Genomic DNA, 18692 nt, shown 5'->3' on the forward strand with positions numbered 1-18692 from the left:
TACATGAATAAAATCATAAAATAGACATCGCATCAAACTAAATGGCGTCTTTTATATGTGTAAATACTATTTTATTTGTTTACAAAAAAAATTCTCGTTGTATAAAATATAAATAAAACTTGATCCGCCTCTCACTGCATACAAACTGCGTCAAATCTTACGATATGGCGTCTCATTGACAAGTGCATTGTGATCAGTGAATTGGTTTTATTTTACTGTGTGGGACTTAACTAACGACAGAAATGCATGCAGTAGTAAATGTTGATGTAGTTAAAAGTTATCAACCAGTTTAAAATAGCAAATCATTTCATTTCGTGTTATTTTGAAAAAAACATATTTTTAAGTGATGTCATAGTTAACATTTCCCGTATACATCAGGCCCCGCCTCCTTTTTGTAGCCATAACTGTGCTGCGTAACGCCAGAATCCCGACGAAGGGAAGATGAATTTCACAATTCTTATAAGAGCTCAACTGTTATTATTTTCATCTAAACAGTTAAACTGCTTGACGTCTAGTAGTAAGAAAGACTTTTGAAGATTGCAATAAATGGTGGTTTTTGCCAAAACTCTCAAACCCCAAGGGGGGGGGGGGGAGACCACAAAATTCACAATTTTTTGTTGAACTTAATCCATAAAGTATGTAAGCTAAAATTTTATTTGCTAAAATTGGTTGAAGTTGGTTCAGTCGTTCTTGAGAAGATGAATGTGTACTAATTTTTCACCGACGTAGGACGAACAGCTCACAGAAACGACGGACGAAAACATAAAGCAATAGGTAACCTAAGCGACAAAGGTGACACAGAAAGTGTAAACAATCAAAAATTATTTTCAGGAAAGGATAAATATTTGCAAAAATGAACACTAATCAAATATTTGTCTTATATAATAACATCTACATGAGTCAAATTTTCACGATGTTTCATCAAAACTTTTTTTGGTTTTCAATAAAATAGAAACAGTTAAAAATAAATGACTGCTACTTGTCTATGAAATATGCAGTTAAAAGGGTAATTTCATGTACAGATCGGTTGATAAGACATTAAGAAAAGTTCAATATTTTCAAATTTTTCCTTCCATTAAAAGTAATTTTACCGAAAAAAAAAAAAAAAAAAATGTGTTTATGAAACACTGATGCCCCCGTATAGCAACTTTTAGCAAAGGATAAACTTTCTCAAATGCAATTCACATATGTTGGTACCCCAAGTAAGGACTTGTCTCGAGGAATATACCTGTGAAATATGAAAGCCCTAGAAGCAACCATTGAATTGATATGGAAAAAGTTAAAGTTTTTCAAAAGAAAGTCAAACATCAAGGTCAAATGGTCAAAATTAATGGTGCCCAAGGAAATGTTTTCTCACAAGAAATACATATGTCAAATATGAAAGCCGTAGAACCAATCGTCAAAAGTTATGGCCAAGGTTAAAGTTTTCCAAAAGTAGATAAAACTCCAAGGTCAAAAGGTCAAAGTTGTTAGAGGAATTGTATATGTGAAGTATGAAAGCCCTAGCACCAACCGTTCAAAAGTTATGGCAAAGGTTAAAGTTTATCATAAGTAGGTAAAACTCACAGGTCAATGTCAAAGGGTCAAAGTTGTTGGTTTACAAAGGAAGGCCTTGTCACAAGGATTACACATGTGAAGTATGAAAGCCCCAGAACCAATTGTTCAAAAGTTATGGCCAGGATTATTGTTCGGTAAATTTTGCAAAACTGGGACAGACTCCAAGGTCAAGGTCAACAGGTCAATTATGATGGTACCAAAAAAGGTCTTGTCACAAGGAATACACATATGAAATATAAAAGCCATAGCTCCAACCAATCAAAATTATGGGCAATGTTAAAGTTTTTGCGGATAAACAGACAGACAGACGGACGGACAGGGCAAAAACTATATACCCCCGAATCTTCGATAGGGGGGCATAAAAAAGAAATCTTAGATCTTCCTGAATAGGACAACAATATCGTGTGTCTTCATGAGGAAATGCAAGTGATTTAAGCTAAATCCTGAGTGCTGAGTTAAAGGTCTAAATTTGAAGCCCTTCACCGGTATATATGGTGACGTTTCCATGAGTGAAAAATTATCGAACTTATCGAAAACAATATACAATCATTCAATCAATCTTTAAACTTGAGGATCTTTATGCATATCCCATTAGCCTAACAAAATGTCGGGACATTTTTATTTTATTTCTATGTGAGAATATTGGACAGTTTGAAGCCTTGTAGGGAGATTTACAAAACCCACATCATTATCAAATATAAGCGAGGGCACCGCAAAGCGGAGCATCAGATATTATAATCTTGGTGGAGATTCGGCTGGGCAAGATATATGGTCTGACGCCAACAGAATCTCGGGACAGTCCTTCATAATTCATGTCTGGGAATTCAGCCCCAACTTCGGCAGGCTATATCAAGAATTATTCACCTAGGCAACACTGTCGTTCGCTTCAATTAAGTCATTTAGTTGTTTAATTAACTCTCTGTCACTATTATTTTCACATTGCTTACCGTCTAGGCGTGTAAACCCCACCATAAAAACATTCACTAAAATCTCCGTTCAAAATATGGCTCCCCTGACGTAATTGTTTATCTCCTCGCACTAAAAACTTCCTACAGTCTGTTTTTTTTATGTGATACTGAACCTCTACTGTGGCTTTTAAGTATTTTTCATAGAAATGAAAACAAACCATAGAGGAACTCTTTGATTATTTTTTTTTATCAGCATGAGTTTTGATGAATTGAGATTCTACTATTTGCATATGTATATGTTGGGTCTCTGCTGACTTCGGCCAAAGCGACTTATTTTACATCTGCTTTTTCATATGGAGAAATGGTGTTCATTCTTCTCATTTACATATCGGCCATATTGGAGCTATAATGGCGACAGATTCCATAAAGGTTTATATGGAGAACGAACAAAAACCTGCAGATTTTTATATACTAACTATTTCGGATAAAGTTCTTCCGCCGATGTTTAGATTTCTCTTGATATCCTCTACCGGAAATAACAATATTGTTGACGCCAAAGTGAAAGTTGCGACCGCCTTTTTGATTTGAAATTCCGAAGCGAGAGTATAATGTTTTAATGAAGGAACGAGCACAGAATTGGTGTCTTTATCATTTTTGGTGATTAAATGTAAGTGTTTATTGCAAGTTGACAGAGTTCTTCCGCTGATTAATAGGTGCAGACGCATGTCTATTTTTATAAAATGCAGACGATTTATCATTTCATGAAGAGTTACGACCGCCTTTTTTATTTGAAAACGGCAATTTCTTGCATCAGTGTGACCTACTTATTACCAAAAAAAGATGGTTTCATGAGTTGTCAACTATTCTGCCCAAATAACTATGACGGAGGCTTAAAAAACAAACAAACTGTGTTTATAGGTTTTAATATAAAAATTTAAAGAAATGGAATATTTCGAGTTTATGCAGGGTCTTATAAATATTAATGAGAAGTAAATCACGTGGGAGCAACCTCATGAATAAATTGTACATCATTTCTCCATATGTGTCACGTGACATGTTTAAAATTAGAAAAAAAAAACAAATGCACAACCACGAAGATCGTAAAAGTTCAACGATATATGGATATCATTTTGCTATGGAATTGATTGTGATTTCTTTGTGACAAAGTGCTAATAAATGGTGGAGTTTTTTAATGCGATGACCCTTTATTACTGGAGTTCTATCACTTTAACCAACTGTTTTTCAAGGTTATTAAATGGTAAAATTATAAAATAAAAATATGATTACTCAACTGGACAAAATGTTATAATTGGTCTTATTATCAAAAAAAGACCGGTAAACATTTTTTGTTTGCTTTACTCGGGTGCAATCTAATCTTGTTTAGCATTTTTTGCCATGTACATTGTTTTATGTGAAAGATTAAGGAAATTTTAATTCGTCCTTTGTTGCTTGTTTTATATTTTGTGACAGGTGCAAAATGTAAGAAACTGACAATTTCAATGTTTTACTTGCATTGTTTTTTGAAATACATGGTCTATTTGGTATTTCAATTATGTCTATCTTTTGACCAAAAAAGGAGCAGAGTGCACATAGTTGAAAAGCATAAGATGACATTTTGAAAATAAAGATAACTGTATAAAGGTTCAATTAGTCAACCATGTGTAAAAGTGCAATATGTTCATATAAGGTAAATGATATTCATATGCAATTATCAAGAAATGCGTAAATAAAACAAAATGGATGACGAAGTTAAATCCTGCACTCATCACTTGAGTTGCTGTTTCCGTCAATAATCGATTGCAAATGCCACTTATGAGTGCAATATTTCTTTGTTGAAAGCCAAAACTTGATGGTCATCGGGAAACAGTAAACATTGTACTAATGAACGCAAAAAATGCTACTGCTCCTATAAATTTTATTATTAATAAGTAAAAATTATTAAGAAATTTGTCTTTATTAATTTCCATGTTGAAGAATGACAGGTGAATATGGATTGTATTTGATGTAAGTATTTGTACTTAGTGTGACCAACATAATTGAAATTTAAACTCGGATATTCTCCGTCGCCCTTACGTCTCTGTTATACCACCAACTTGCCGGGCAAGTTTTGACCTGAGGGATGTGACGTATTAAGGCCCCTGTCATACAGTCACGATTTAGAGCTACGAGTCATGAAGAATTCAAAAATCGCAGCAAATCGGGGTTCATCGTGGAGGTAGTCGTAGGATATTTTCCTAATTCTTGTTTAATCGCAGTTGAACTCGGCGATTGTTTTGAGCACGTTCAAAACAATCCTGGACACAGCACGATTTTTAAGTATTCGTTTGTTTGTTTGTCTATTGTTTAACGTCCCTCTCGAGAATTTTTCACTCATATTGAGACGCCACCACTTGCCGATGGAGAGCTGCAAATTTTGACCTATACCCAGCCATTGAGCAGTGAGGGATCTTTTTCGTGCCATCACCTACTGCGACACGGGACCTAGATTTGTACAGTCTCATCCGAAGGACCGGTCTCCACGTCCCACAGTGTGATTCGAACCCGCGACGTAAGGATCAAATCCTTACTCTGCGACTCTAGAGCGAACGCTCTAACCACTGTGCCACGCGGGCGACAAAGTATTCGTAAACAATCTCACAACACTCGCACTGCATTCGTACACAAATTCACAGTAAATCTTGGACATTCGTGAGACTTTGCAGAACGTCGTAATACTCGCGACACAGCGAGTGTCCTGCGAGGTGCTGCTAGTGTCCTACGAGTTACTGCGTGTGCTTTTCGAATTGACGGGATTATAGTACGAGTTTCCTGAGAATATGATACGAAAAAGGATGATTGATGACAAGTGTTGTACAAGTACTGTGCGATTGATCTACGAGTTAATACGATGTAGGCCGATGTTGTCTAATGTAAACTCAGTCGAAATTAAAATACCACCCGAAATATAAGGAAAGAGGATAAGAAAAGTGACATAAACTTAAAATGCATGAGTCACAGAACCTATAAAGACCTTATTCAATAAATTCATGTAGCTATTACATGTACTCTGATCAACGAACTTTAATATGATGTTTAATAATTTCATACAACTCTCTATAGAGTCTATATGCATTTCATAACATGTATATTCGTATGAAATCGTCATCAGTCGTAGGAACATCGTGTATGTATCGTGCCATATCGTAGTCATTCGAACGAGTATCGATTCTATGAAAACGCGTTTAATCCTTCATAATCGTAGGGAGATCGTAATCAGTTCGTCATGCAATCACCTCAGTTCTTACTTAAATCGTACTAACCTCGTACTCTGTCGAACAGACATCGCAGAGATATCTTTCTAGCAGTAAAATATACCAAGCTATGGAAAAATCGCAAGACTGAGTCGGCAAATAACAGCGATTTTTAACTTTTAATAAATCATGGGTAATCGTAGCAAAAATCGTGACAGCGTGACAGGAAAAAATACATAGAAACGAAAAGTTTGCATTTGATTTTATAATTTTTTATATATGCAAGGCTCTTTATGCGTACGAGGCAAATATTTTCTTTTACATTTTGATACATTATCGAGCAATACTCATATCAACACTAATTTTTAACAAGAGCTCCATGGACCACAACGCCCACCCGAGTCACTTTGGTCTTGATATTCTTCATCATCAGATTTTTAAAAAAAATTCCCCTTGTCATTTTCACTCCATATTCTTTACCAAAATCTAAGGGAGCTATGATCTGATCAAAGTTGAATCCACAGAACAATATGACCAACATGGTCCTGCTGTTCTGGAGATTTTTTTTCTGAACATTTGCAATCATCTCTAATTAGCTGTGGCGCTTAAGCTGCGTCATTTCATATTTGAAGTGAATAAAAATTTTGAAAAATAAGTGATTAAAATATAATTTTTTTTTTGATGTGTGATGCTATTATGTGTTTATCTTTATGTATCCAGTTAAGTCTAACACAGCTCAGATGATCAATACGGTTCCTTAAAATATTTAAAAATTTCAAATGCCAACTGTGTTACATTATAACAAGTCTGCTGCATGCTTGAATACTTGCAACACTATTCTTTGCGACCAGACAACGAATTTGGTTTTAAATATTTTGCATTATTGTACAGGTTAAGAACTGTGATGTACTCACGTTATGAACAAATGATCCGAGACATGAATGATATGAAAACATAATTTGTTTTAGCCACGCCAATGCGATTGTTAAATGTTAACATAGGTTATTATTTATTCAAAGAACATTAAAATGAAAGTATCTAAAAAAAAAAATAACAACAAGTTTTAATGCTATTTACACAAAATAAATAAATAAATAAATAAATAAATAAATGTAAAATTAAATATAAATGACGCCTTTACCTGGTCAATATTTTTTTTGTCAAGCAGAATTTAATTAATCTCGTTAAAAAAAAAACTAAAATCATTATTCTTTTTTCATTATTTTTTCTTAGATGCTTTTAATCAAATTGATAACCATTTAATTAAATTAAATATGCAAGTTGGTGAAATAAGTCACTTGGAGGTTTGAATCGTAGTTAAAGCTGCTAAGATGGTAAATTGTGATACGTTATTATATTATGAACACTGATGTTTCAAAAAATAATTCATCAATTAATACGGAAAAAAGCTCCTTTCAAAATTTAAAAAAGGTATTTTTAACAACAAAGAAAATTTATTAACTTTCAGGGACACGAAGAAAAAAAAATGAATTAAAAAAAGAACTAAATCGAAATGTATTTGTGAAACACTGATGCCCCCGTATGGCAACTTATAGCAAAGGTAAAACTTTCACAAATGCAAAACAAATATGTTGGTACCAAAAGTAAGATCTTGTGTCGAGGAATATACCTGTGAAATATGAAAGCACTAGCAGCAATCATTAAATAGATAAGGAAAAGGTTAAAGTTTTTCAAAAGTAAGTCAAACATCAAAGTCAAAGTCAAAATTAATGGTGCCCAAGGAAAGGCCTTCTCCCAAGAAATACACAGGTGAAAAATGAAAGCAAAAGCACCAATCGATCAAAAGTTATGAACAAGATGAAAGTGTTCCAAAAGTAAGTCAAACTCCAAGGTCAAGGTCAAAGGGTCAAAGTTGTTGGTATCCAAAGAAAGGGCTTGTCACAAGGACTACATGTGTGAAGTATGAAAGCACTAGCACCAACTGTTTAAAAGTTATGGCCAAGGTTAAAGCTTTCCAAAAGTAGGTCAATTTCCAAGGTCAGTGTCAAAGGATCAAAGTCGTTGGTACCCAATGATGGTCTTGTCACAAGGATTACACATGTGAAGTATGAAAGCCCTAGTTCCAACCGTTCAAATGTTATGGCCAAGGTTAAAGTTTTCAAAAGTAGGTCAAACTCCTAGTTCAAGGTCAAAAGGTCAAAGTTATTGATATTCAAAGGAAGGTCAAGTCACAAGGATTACACATGTGAAGTATGAAAGCTCTAGCACCAACTGTTTAAAAGTTATGGCCAAGGTAAAAGTTTTTCAAAAGTAGGTCAAATTCCTAGGTCAAGGTCAAAGGGTCAAAGTTGTTGGTATCCAATGATGGTCTTGTCACAAGGATTACACATGTGAAGTATTAAAGTCCTAGCCCCAACTGTTCAAAAGTTATGGCCAATGTTAATGTTTTCAAAAGTAGGTCAAACTCCTAGGTCAAGGTCAAAAGCTCAAAGTTGTTGATATCCAAAGGAAGGCCTTTTCACAAGGATTACACATGAGAAGTATAAAAGCCCTTACACCAATTGTTCATAAGTTATGGCCAAGGTTAAAATTTGGTAAAATTTTGCAAAACTGGGTCAAACTCCTAGGTCAAGGTCAAAAGGCCATAGTTGTTGATATCCAAAGAAAGGTTTTGTCACAAGAAATACACATGTGAAATATAAAATTCATAGCTCCAACCAATCAAAAGTAATGGGCTAGGTTAAAGTTTTTGCGGACAAACAGACAGCTTGACAGACAGACGGACGGACAGGGCAAAACTATATACCCCCGAATCTTCGATACGGGGGATAAAAAATTATTGACTTTTATTTTAAAGGAATTTTATTATGTTATATAGTATTCTTATTTCACATAACCCCCCCCCTCTCTCTCTCTCTCTCTCCGTGCGTATGTGTGGGATGCTGTGTGTGGGTGAGGGAGAGGTGTGAGGGTGAGGGTGTGCGTGTGTGTGTGTGCAATAGACAGATACACATATTAAAAAAATAATACATAATATAACCGAAAATCGCTACATTTTCTATAACTCTCCCTTAAGGATTTATTTAATTTCTTCCTTGCATGACACGCATTTTTTTTGATGTATTAAAATGTGTCCTGGTGTTTTCATTTAATAAAGGAGATGAATACTATCTAAAGTTAAGTCTTTCATAAGTAGGAAAAAGAAGACAATAACCATTGCGTGTATATATCATTCTGTTCAACATCGTTTTTGTAAGTATATAAAACTTATACAAGGAACCCTTGTTTGGCACAAAGAGTACAATTTATCTACCGCAAAAGGTAATATATCATTATGTTATCCTGAATAAAATTAAAATTTTATTTAATTTGATTTGAAATTTATAAAACTCGTTCTTGTTAATACTGCTAACATGTTCTATTTAATGATTATGAAAAAAAAAATCAATGTATGTGTCCTGAGTATCGGATAAAAATACATGTACACAATTATGAAATATTTTTGGTGCTACATTTGTCTTCCCTTTCTTAAATTGAAAAATCAAAGTACTGTAAGTATTGATAGACCGTGGCATGACTGATTTGTTTGTTTAACGTCCCTCTCGAGAATTTTTTACTCATATTGAGACATCACTATTGCCGTTGGTGGGCTGCAAATTGAGATCTATATTCAGCACTCCAGGCCATTTAGTAGTGAGGGATCTTTTTCTGACCAGCACTTACTGCAACACGGGACCTCGGTTTAACTGTCGTCACGTCCCGCAGTGGGATTCGAACGTAAGGACCGACTCCTTCATGTTCGTGACTCTAGAACAAACGCTAACCACTGCGCGACTCGCATTGAATGAGATAAAATATTATAAGAATCTGTAAAATGATATGATTGAAATTATGAAAGTTTATTGTAAATTTTCACGATACATGTTTTTAATAAGTAAATTTAATAAACAAATGTATATTTCCGAAGTATAATGAGGACATGTATTAATTGGAGTTGTTAATTTATTTAATTTTCTACATTAGGTTTATTATAAAATAAGGATTGAATACAAAAAAAAAAAACTCACCCGAAATGCCAGAAACAAAACTTCGATCATTTCAGTTTTTTCCTATATGTACTATTGTGGTGTACAGTCATAATTGCAAATTTAAAAATGAAAACATATTTGAGGCTGATGGACAGATTGAAATTATATATTCAAATAATAAATTTTGGGAAGTTTTAGTATTCTTCCCCATAATTTAATGCTTAAAACGTGTCAAAACCAGTTTATCCTAAATGTTAAATCATAAGGCAATCAAGGATCCTAATATACTCATGCAGTAACCGTACATTTTTATTCTAAGATGCATGTTTTTACAAAAAATGTGTAATGAAATCGTGGTGTTTTGAAGCTAGAAATTTTGACTTTATAATTTCAAACCTTTACTCAGTGATCAATAATCAAATTTTGCACCTCCCCCTCCCCCGCACCCCCCCCCCCACACACACACACAAAAAAAAAAAGAAAATATAAACAATTTTTTCTTAACTTTGGAAAATTTTTTGAACTGTTGAATATAATTGAACCCACAATATTTTTAACAAAAAATTACTTTTCATAAAGCATATGGTAAAAAGGGAAATGATGAATCGCTTTTGGCCATGTACTGTAGATTGTGCGACAAAAATCATATGCTGAAAGATAATGAAATAGACTTTATCCTTGGAATCCCATCTTTGCAAAATTCCCTGGCTGTAATTTATGTAACATTTATAAAAGCTTGAAAGACTCCAGGAATTGTACAAAAGTCTTACTTCTTTGTTTGATATATACTGTTCGAAAAGAAAAAAAAGAAGAACAGAAAGACAAAATATTTGTCAGCCTCTATTTCTCCATCGTCTGAAGCCACGGTTCGGAGTCCGCATATACATGTAGTTCTCTTCAGAATGGGAGAAGATCGTATATTTTGGCCGTGGTTTGTGACGATGCTATTTCTCATACATAACTTTAATATGCACTGACCCTACTTATTGCTGCTAGTCATTGCGCAATACGAAATTTAATTTGTGAACACACGCAGGAGAAGACTGGCCTAAATTAAGCCCACTGAATCCGCAAGAAAATCCTAATATTTCATGCATTCGTGTATTTTAGTACCTTTTTCGTACACTTTTTAAAGGGTAAATTTTATTCGAGGCACGATAGAATTTTCAAATACAAATGAAATATATTGTTAACTTTTTCCGTCACAGTCTTTTTAATTATAACTTTGATAAATTAGCATTCGTTCAGTAGTTTTTGTGTCCGAGGTAATAAGGCAATGGTTTATTAATATTATTTTTTAGATAGAATCGTAATAAACTTTACAAATTTTATGGCATCGTATCTGTCTCCAACAACTCTTTTATTAACTGATTATCGATCAGATGTCGTGACTTTTTTTTTTCTTTCCGAAAATATATATATTTCAAATATATTATCGTCAACAGATATTAGAAATTCAAACAATCAAAAGACATCGTAAAATTACAGTTAACTTTAAAAGTTTTATTGTATAAAAATTCCACAAAACGTTTCAAATTAAACATTTATAAAACCAAGGAATGCGCAGTCCTCGAATCATATTGTACCGGTACTTTTGGATTTGGAGAAATTTGAAGATCGACGCTTTTCTAGCGTGGAGTATCCCATAATTAGGGAGTATCAAATTGAGAACGTCTCGTAATTACCGTTTGTCGCATACATGTAACTAAGAAACCACCGTGCGTGTATTTGATTTCAAAGTTAAAATTAGCTGCAATAATGTAGCCTTCTCCATTTTTTTTTTTTTGGGTGGGGGGAGGGGGAGGAGGGGGGGGGGAGAGAGAGAGGACTGCAACTCCTTAGGATCTGCATAATGGTGCAAGTGCGGGAGTGATTCACTACCGCACAGATTTCGGCTCTAATTATCAGTAAGTGGGTATTTGTTTAACATATCTCACCTGAACTCATAAAATGTAGTTATGCAGGACATGAATTGATCCAAAAATATACAGAACAATCCGTATATCGGTTATATTTCGTGTATGTCAACATCACAACTTGAATTTATCCGCCATGTTTACTGACCTTGATCGATTTTATTTTGGGACAACCAATGAGAATTTGGGATCTAGGGGAGCGGACCTGTATGGATTTCCCTTATTATAAGCATAAATCACTGTTTATGATAAAAATGCCACATGGAATGCTTTTATTTATCGATGATTAGTGATATCATACAACATTAACATTTATCAACACCGACATTTACATTATCAAGTGATTCTAAATTTCAAGAGCAAGTCTCAGTACATCACGCGAGAACTGTCATGGCTGCTGAGGTGAACGACTGGAAAACACGCAGATTTATTTTACTTGGTTTTCGCGCATAAAGGGCTATGATGTTGATAGTGAATAAAAATTCCGTCTTATTGGAAGTAAGTTGAATGCAAAAACAATTTATTTTGCCTGCATTCGCCCGTATCTAAAAAATATATTTGCACCAATACGGAGATGCAGTGGAATATTGTAGCCCTCTCCTGAAAATATCAGATTAAAAAAAAAATCGGAGAGGGGTACATTATTGCAGCAAAGTTAAAATGTGAAACCATTATTCTCAAATATTTTTCCCTTAATAGTCTGACTATTAATAAATATTGTTTAAATTTTACATTAACACAACGTTAAAAAAAGCCGTGTGACTTCTGTAGTTTGCATACGAATATACGAGTCGGTCTGTGTACGAGTTAGTTGTAGGTCGGCGTAATTTGATGAATATTCATGAAGCAAGAAATATCGATAACGGCAAATATCAGGAATTAAGCTTTGTGTCCATCGACAAAATGTCTTTGAAATAAATTGAGAGTATTTGTTAATTATGTGCATTTTATTTTCAAACATCAAAACAACCCTATTTTCATTATTTTGACTCTGCAAAAATCGCCGCTAGGGTCCCCGTGATTTTACACTGTTGTTATTTACAGCCCAAAAGCAGCAGCAATAGCCTGTGGCTATAAATAGTCACCGTCTAAAAATCAAACATTTAAATCTATTAAAATGCACATGGTTGCATGGTCAATACTGATTTATTGTAATTGTAAGGCAAAATCACTTGTGAACGATGATCCAGAATTTCTTACACGTGTATATTTTTAGTGAAATAATTGTCTTAAACTATATCTCTTTTGGTGCCGTAGGGGAACGGTGTCTGTGCAGACTAAAAAATAAATTTTTTTTATCGATTACGTTTGGATATGTGAATGTTTTATTGACATTTTCTTGATTGTGCAGCAAGGTCCACGAGCACTGTAGATGCAAATTACTTATTATTAATTTAGGTGTGACTCTCAGAATATCACCTATTTAAAAAAAAAATGATATTTGAGTTTTCTCTGGAGATAATCATTAAAGCCAATAAAGCTGGTGAAAAATTATGAAAAATTGTATGATAGAGTGCATACATCGTATTAAAATCTTTTTCCTTGCAATTGCTTCATTGCTAAAACTTTTTTCTCTTATGCAAAGGAACAATTTTAGCAAAGACACACTAATAATAAAAACTGTCAATGGTACATGTATATCAAACCTTATTTTTCTGTATCAGCAAATTATGAATTAAGTCCTAATTGATAAATAATAATGATACTGTAATTTGATTTTGACCTGACCCTTTTATAAAGTAAACAGATAACAGTTGAAGAAGTAGTAAGTATTAGAAATACTTCCCCGTCCCTGTCACACTTTTAGTCAGACAAGTAAGAGATAACAAAACAAGAAGAATCGTGATATGTAGTTTTAGCAATGTAGCAATCACAAAAGGAAGAAGCTAAAACACAGACCCCTTGAAGCACCAGACATTGGATAAGGTCCCTAGAAGGAGTAAGTATATACGTAAAAGGACAAAAAAATGCTCTTTCTAGATCAATGCAAGATAACAAATATTTCGAAGCAAGTTGATTAATTAATGTAAACTAAAAATTAATTCAAATTTACAAAGCATTATGAAAGATTTTAACTCCATCTATCTGAATAGATTTTTGATAATAAAGTATTACAAGGAATCTGAATTTTCTTCTTCTCTGTTGCACCTTTGGTTTTACTTTTGCTTGCTTTTTATATGCCTGGTGATTTCTTGTTACAAAGGTTTGATTTGTTTACATTCAAACTGTATTTTTTAAACTAATTATTGTGTAGGGATATTCCGTTATTTATCGATCATGACAAGGCGCACACGGCGGTTGAGAGCGGTCGGTAAGGGATGCTCACTCCTCCCTGGCACCTGATCCCACCTCTGTTTTTAGAGTCCGTGTTTGCTCTGCTCCCTATTTGTATTGTTTTAATTGAGTTTGAGCTTGAATATTGTTCGTTATCTCCACATTTCACTCAGCTACTTACGGTTTCAAACTTTTTATGTCAAAGTTGTCTTATCAAGTGATTAATCGGAATTGTAAGTATCAATGATTGATTTTGCTGGGTTTTTTTTTTTTTTGTTTTTTTGTTTTTTTGTCCCAAGCGAGAATTTTTCCCTCATATGTACCGTCAGGTGAAGAAATTCAAGATATGACCTATACACGTCAATTGGTCAGTGAAGGATTTTAATCGTGCCGACGCCTACCGTGACTTACATGTACGTTTTTAAGGTCGTATCCGAAAGACTCGTGACTATTACTTCTAATGCCGGGCGCTTGGTAAATGAACTTTCACTACTATTATAAGTCTCATGTTTTATGCAGCGCCGGAAACACTGAATGAATGAAATCCGGACCTCCCAACCACGAAGCAAACACTTTGCCACTGGGCTACCTCGACAGGTTGTAAGTATCAATGAAAACAGTGGACAAAAATGTACAATTGATACCTGTATTTCTAACAGAATTTGCTAATGAACATTTTCAATTACAAATCTCCGAGGAGTTTTTTATTATAAAAATACTGCTAAAAAAAAAAAGCACCAGTATACCAAGGTGTTTGGGGGGGGGGGGACCCACCTAAAATGATGGGTTGGTTCTGAAAACGATTACTGAAGTAAAAACTCCTGACTCCTGTGCAAATACAAATACAATATACAACCGTTTTTGCAAGAGAGGGTTTCAAGTTTGTTTTTTTTTTTTTATTTATAGATTTTATTTGTGCTTTCACATATACAGACTATACAATATATTAGTTAACATTCAATACATGCTTTCATTTCTACTTCCTGATACTTCATATTAAATACATTTTCTTTGTAGTAAATATATGCTGCATTTCAAAATCGAACTAAAATTATATATGACATATTGTACATTTATATGAATCTTCACTGTGAAAGCTTTATATGCAGAAATAAAATTAAAGAAAGAAAAAAGGGGGTGAAAGGGTGCAAAAAAGTGAAGGGGGGGGGAACAGTATTAAGTATTTTAACATTCTTGTACATCTGTATATAAACTTAAGAAAAATAAATACATTATATCATATCACAAATAGTTTTCCAATATTTTTCATATTCTGAAAATTTACGGTTTCTTAAAAGTATAACTTTTTCAACTAATATTCTATCAACAATATTTTTTATAGCATTGAGATGCTTAGTTTCGGCACATTTTTAAACCTACTAGCAAAAAGAAATTGTTTAACAGTAAATATTAATATATTTTGTAGTATAAACATGTTTTTGTTGTTGAATTTGCCAAAAAGTATATCCTTTCTATCAAAATTAATGGTAAAATGAAACTTATTTATAAACCATTCCTCAATGTGACACCATATTTTTTTTAACGCAGAAACACTCGAAAAATAAACGTTCAATCGTTTTGACATCTTGTTTACAAAAGGAACATACAGATGAATCAATTAGTTTGAGTTTATAAAGGTATTTATTTGTTGCGATAATCCTATGCGGAATTTGAAATTGCATCCACTGAAGTTTTGCTTCTTTTGTTACTGTAAAGGGAAGTTCAAATATTTTGTTCCAGTCTATATCGCCAAAAAAAATTCCATTATTTTCCCATTTTTCTAGTGCCTTAATTGCTTCCTTTTTCTTCTTAATGAGTATACTATACATGACTTTACAGCTTTTTGTACTTTTATAAAAAATATAAAGTGAATAAGGGATTAGTATTTTTTTTTCAGTATCAATACTTTTCAATATTTTTAAAACAGCTACTTTTAAACCTGCATATCCTACAAAATTTGTTTTTACATTAAGATTTGTGAGGTACTCAAGGCTTACAAATTTTCCTTCAGAGTCAAACAGATCTCTTACAAAAACAAAGCCTGCATCGAAATAACGTTTCAAAACTATGGATAATTCTTGGATTAAACCATATATTTTCATGAAGAATTTGCATATTATTTTGACCAGAGTCAATGATCTTTACTCAATTATAAGTAAAACCTCTTTCCAAAACTTGTTACTTATTTTATTAGACATATTAACAGTAAAGTTTAAACCTCCTACCCATAGAAATTCAACTTTCATTCCTAATTCTGATTCAAGAAGTTTTAATCATTTTGTATCTGAGTTAATCAGTCTTCGGATCCATGTTGATTTTAATGCACATAGAAAATCTACATATTCAATCATTTTCAACCCCCCCCCCCCCCACCTCCCCATTTCTATAATCTTGAATCATAACATTTTTCTTAACCTTATGAATTTTACTTCCCCATAAAAAGTAGTAAAGGTCTGTTGCAACCACTATTGAAATAACGACCACTATTGAAATAATTATTTCAATAGTGGTTGAGAGTGCATTTCAAAACTAAACACTGGTTGTAACCACTATTGAAATAACGTTCACTATTGAAATAATTATTTTAATAGTGGTTGAAAGTGCATTTCAAACCAAAAACTGGTTGAACCACTATTGAAATACCGTTCAATATTGAAATAATTATTTCAATAGTGGTCGTTATATCAATAGTGGTTGCAACAAAGGTCTTTCTCAAATTCGTCTAGGAGTTCCTTATAAGGGTTCGGAATAGTCAATATCAAATGGTTCATTTTTGGTAGAATCAGGGATTTAATCACTGCTAATCTAAGTTTAAAGTTTATTCCATTCAACTTCTATCGAGTCAATGTAACATGTAATGTGTAAAATGCTGCTAAAATAGTAAATTAGAAACCATAAATGATTAATAGAAGTGAACCTATTAAGGTATTTCAAACTGGAGTAATATTGATAAGTAAGTGTCTTCCTACAATTCTTGGGTTTGAAATTTCAAAAATAAAATAAAATAAAATAAAATAAAAAATAATAATTATAATAAAAAAAGAATAATAAATTTGAAATTTTGCATCTTTTTAAAACACTAGTTAATAATTCTACTTTCAACTCCAATACTGTATTGCACCATTGGGTCAGTTCGGGGTTATAAATGCTTTTGCTTCCAGTAGCAAATTTGTTAAGTTTTATTTTCCTCTTTTGAAAGCGTCACTTTTGGTATCATTTTAAACCGATAGTTACTTCCTCAAAACTACTTTTGATTTAACATTGACCATAGGACGGATCATATAAACTACTAAGAAACACTTCGAACGTAAAGTTTTTGGCGTAAGTTAACATTGGGTAAGAAAACAAATTACAGACATCGATAAATCTACAATATTTAAATACTTATGAATTAATAAAGGAATGGACTTTTTCTATGTCTAATTCCTTCGTTTCGAGATTTTTTATTGAGAAATGATATACACAGCAGTAAAGTTGTCGCACTGTTTAGGTTATCAATCCTGAGGATACAAAGGGGATTTGATCTTCCGAAACTGAAACACATGTATGTTAATATACGATTCAACAGAGCAACAAATATTTGAGTGTACTGAAAAAAGTTGCAAAGAAATATAGAGTGATATATTGTAATTGGGTTCCATGCTTTGTTTCTAGTATTATGCGCTATTACATGTACCACTAGAATTTTTAAAGTTATTAGTAAATCGGTTATAAATTACCTCCTCAGACTGTAGGAAATGTAGGAATTATTCACTTGCGTCTTTCATACAAATTGTTAGGCCATAATTTTTACAATGAATAGTGTACGGATTTTTTGTTCGCTTCCAAAATAATACCAGGGGTACACAGCGGGTGTGACCGGTCGACAATAAATACGTTTTCCTCCATGACACCTGATCCCACCTCTGTTTTCAGAAGTCTCTGTTGGCTCTGCTCATAATTTGTACATGTACTGTTCACAATTGACTTTTAACCATGACCACTGTTCGTTTTCTTTCCCATTTTAAAGCAATTCACATTTTAGTCTAACAAAAATATAATATTGGATCATTCTACTTCAAATTTTAATGAAGAAATAAAACTGAAATATATTCAATTTCTGGACATAGTCATACAAGTTTATATTTAGTTGATAAAAATAGAATATATTTAAAACATCTTCCTTTTACATATACAACTGTTGGAAAAACCATGGGGAAAAAAGCTTATATTTTTCCGTTCTTTGTGAAGGAAATATTTCGAAGGTATACATGTAATTATACATGAAATATCTATCGTATATTGCTTCCTAGTCCACATACAACAGGAAATTTACTTATTCCTTTCCATAAAAATTATTTATCCAAATTTTTTCACAAGTATATAATGGACGTTTTAACCGTTAGAAATGTTAAAAAGAAAAACTTCCTGTCACAGTTCTCATAAGATACAACTACATGTAATACCCAGATAAAAGGAAATAAATAATTGCTCTTTCTTTATAATCACAAGTCTGCGTATGATTTCAAGCAGGATGATTTATGCAGAATGCATTTTTTTATTTAAAAAAAATTCAAGGAATTAGGAGAGAAGCCGTCAACCCAAAAGTTCTCTTTAGGGCTTATCCTTCTCCGCCTGTTATCACCGACCAAATTTCAACCTAAATTATTGAATTTTACATATATATATATATATATATATATATATATATATATATATATATATATATATATATATATATATATATATATATATATATATATATATATAGTGATTTTTATAACGTCACAATCACATGCCTATTTAAAGTGAAGTCATTTTTTGAATTAACATAGAAAT

This window comes from Saccostrea echinata, unplaced genomic scaffold (assembly GCF_033153115.1).
Source record: "Saccostrea echinata isolate AGI-Se365-2 ecotype Australia unplaced genomic scaffold, CSIRO_AGI_Sech_v1 ptg000027l, whole genome shotgun sequence".
In the NCBI taxonomy this organism is placed as follows: Eukaryota; Metazoa; Mollusca; class Bivalvia; order Ostreida; family Ostreidae; genus Saccostrea; species Saccostrea echinata.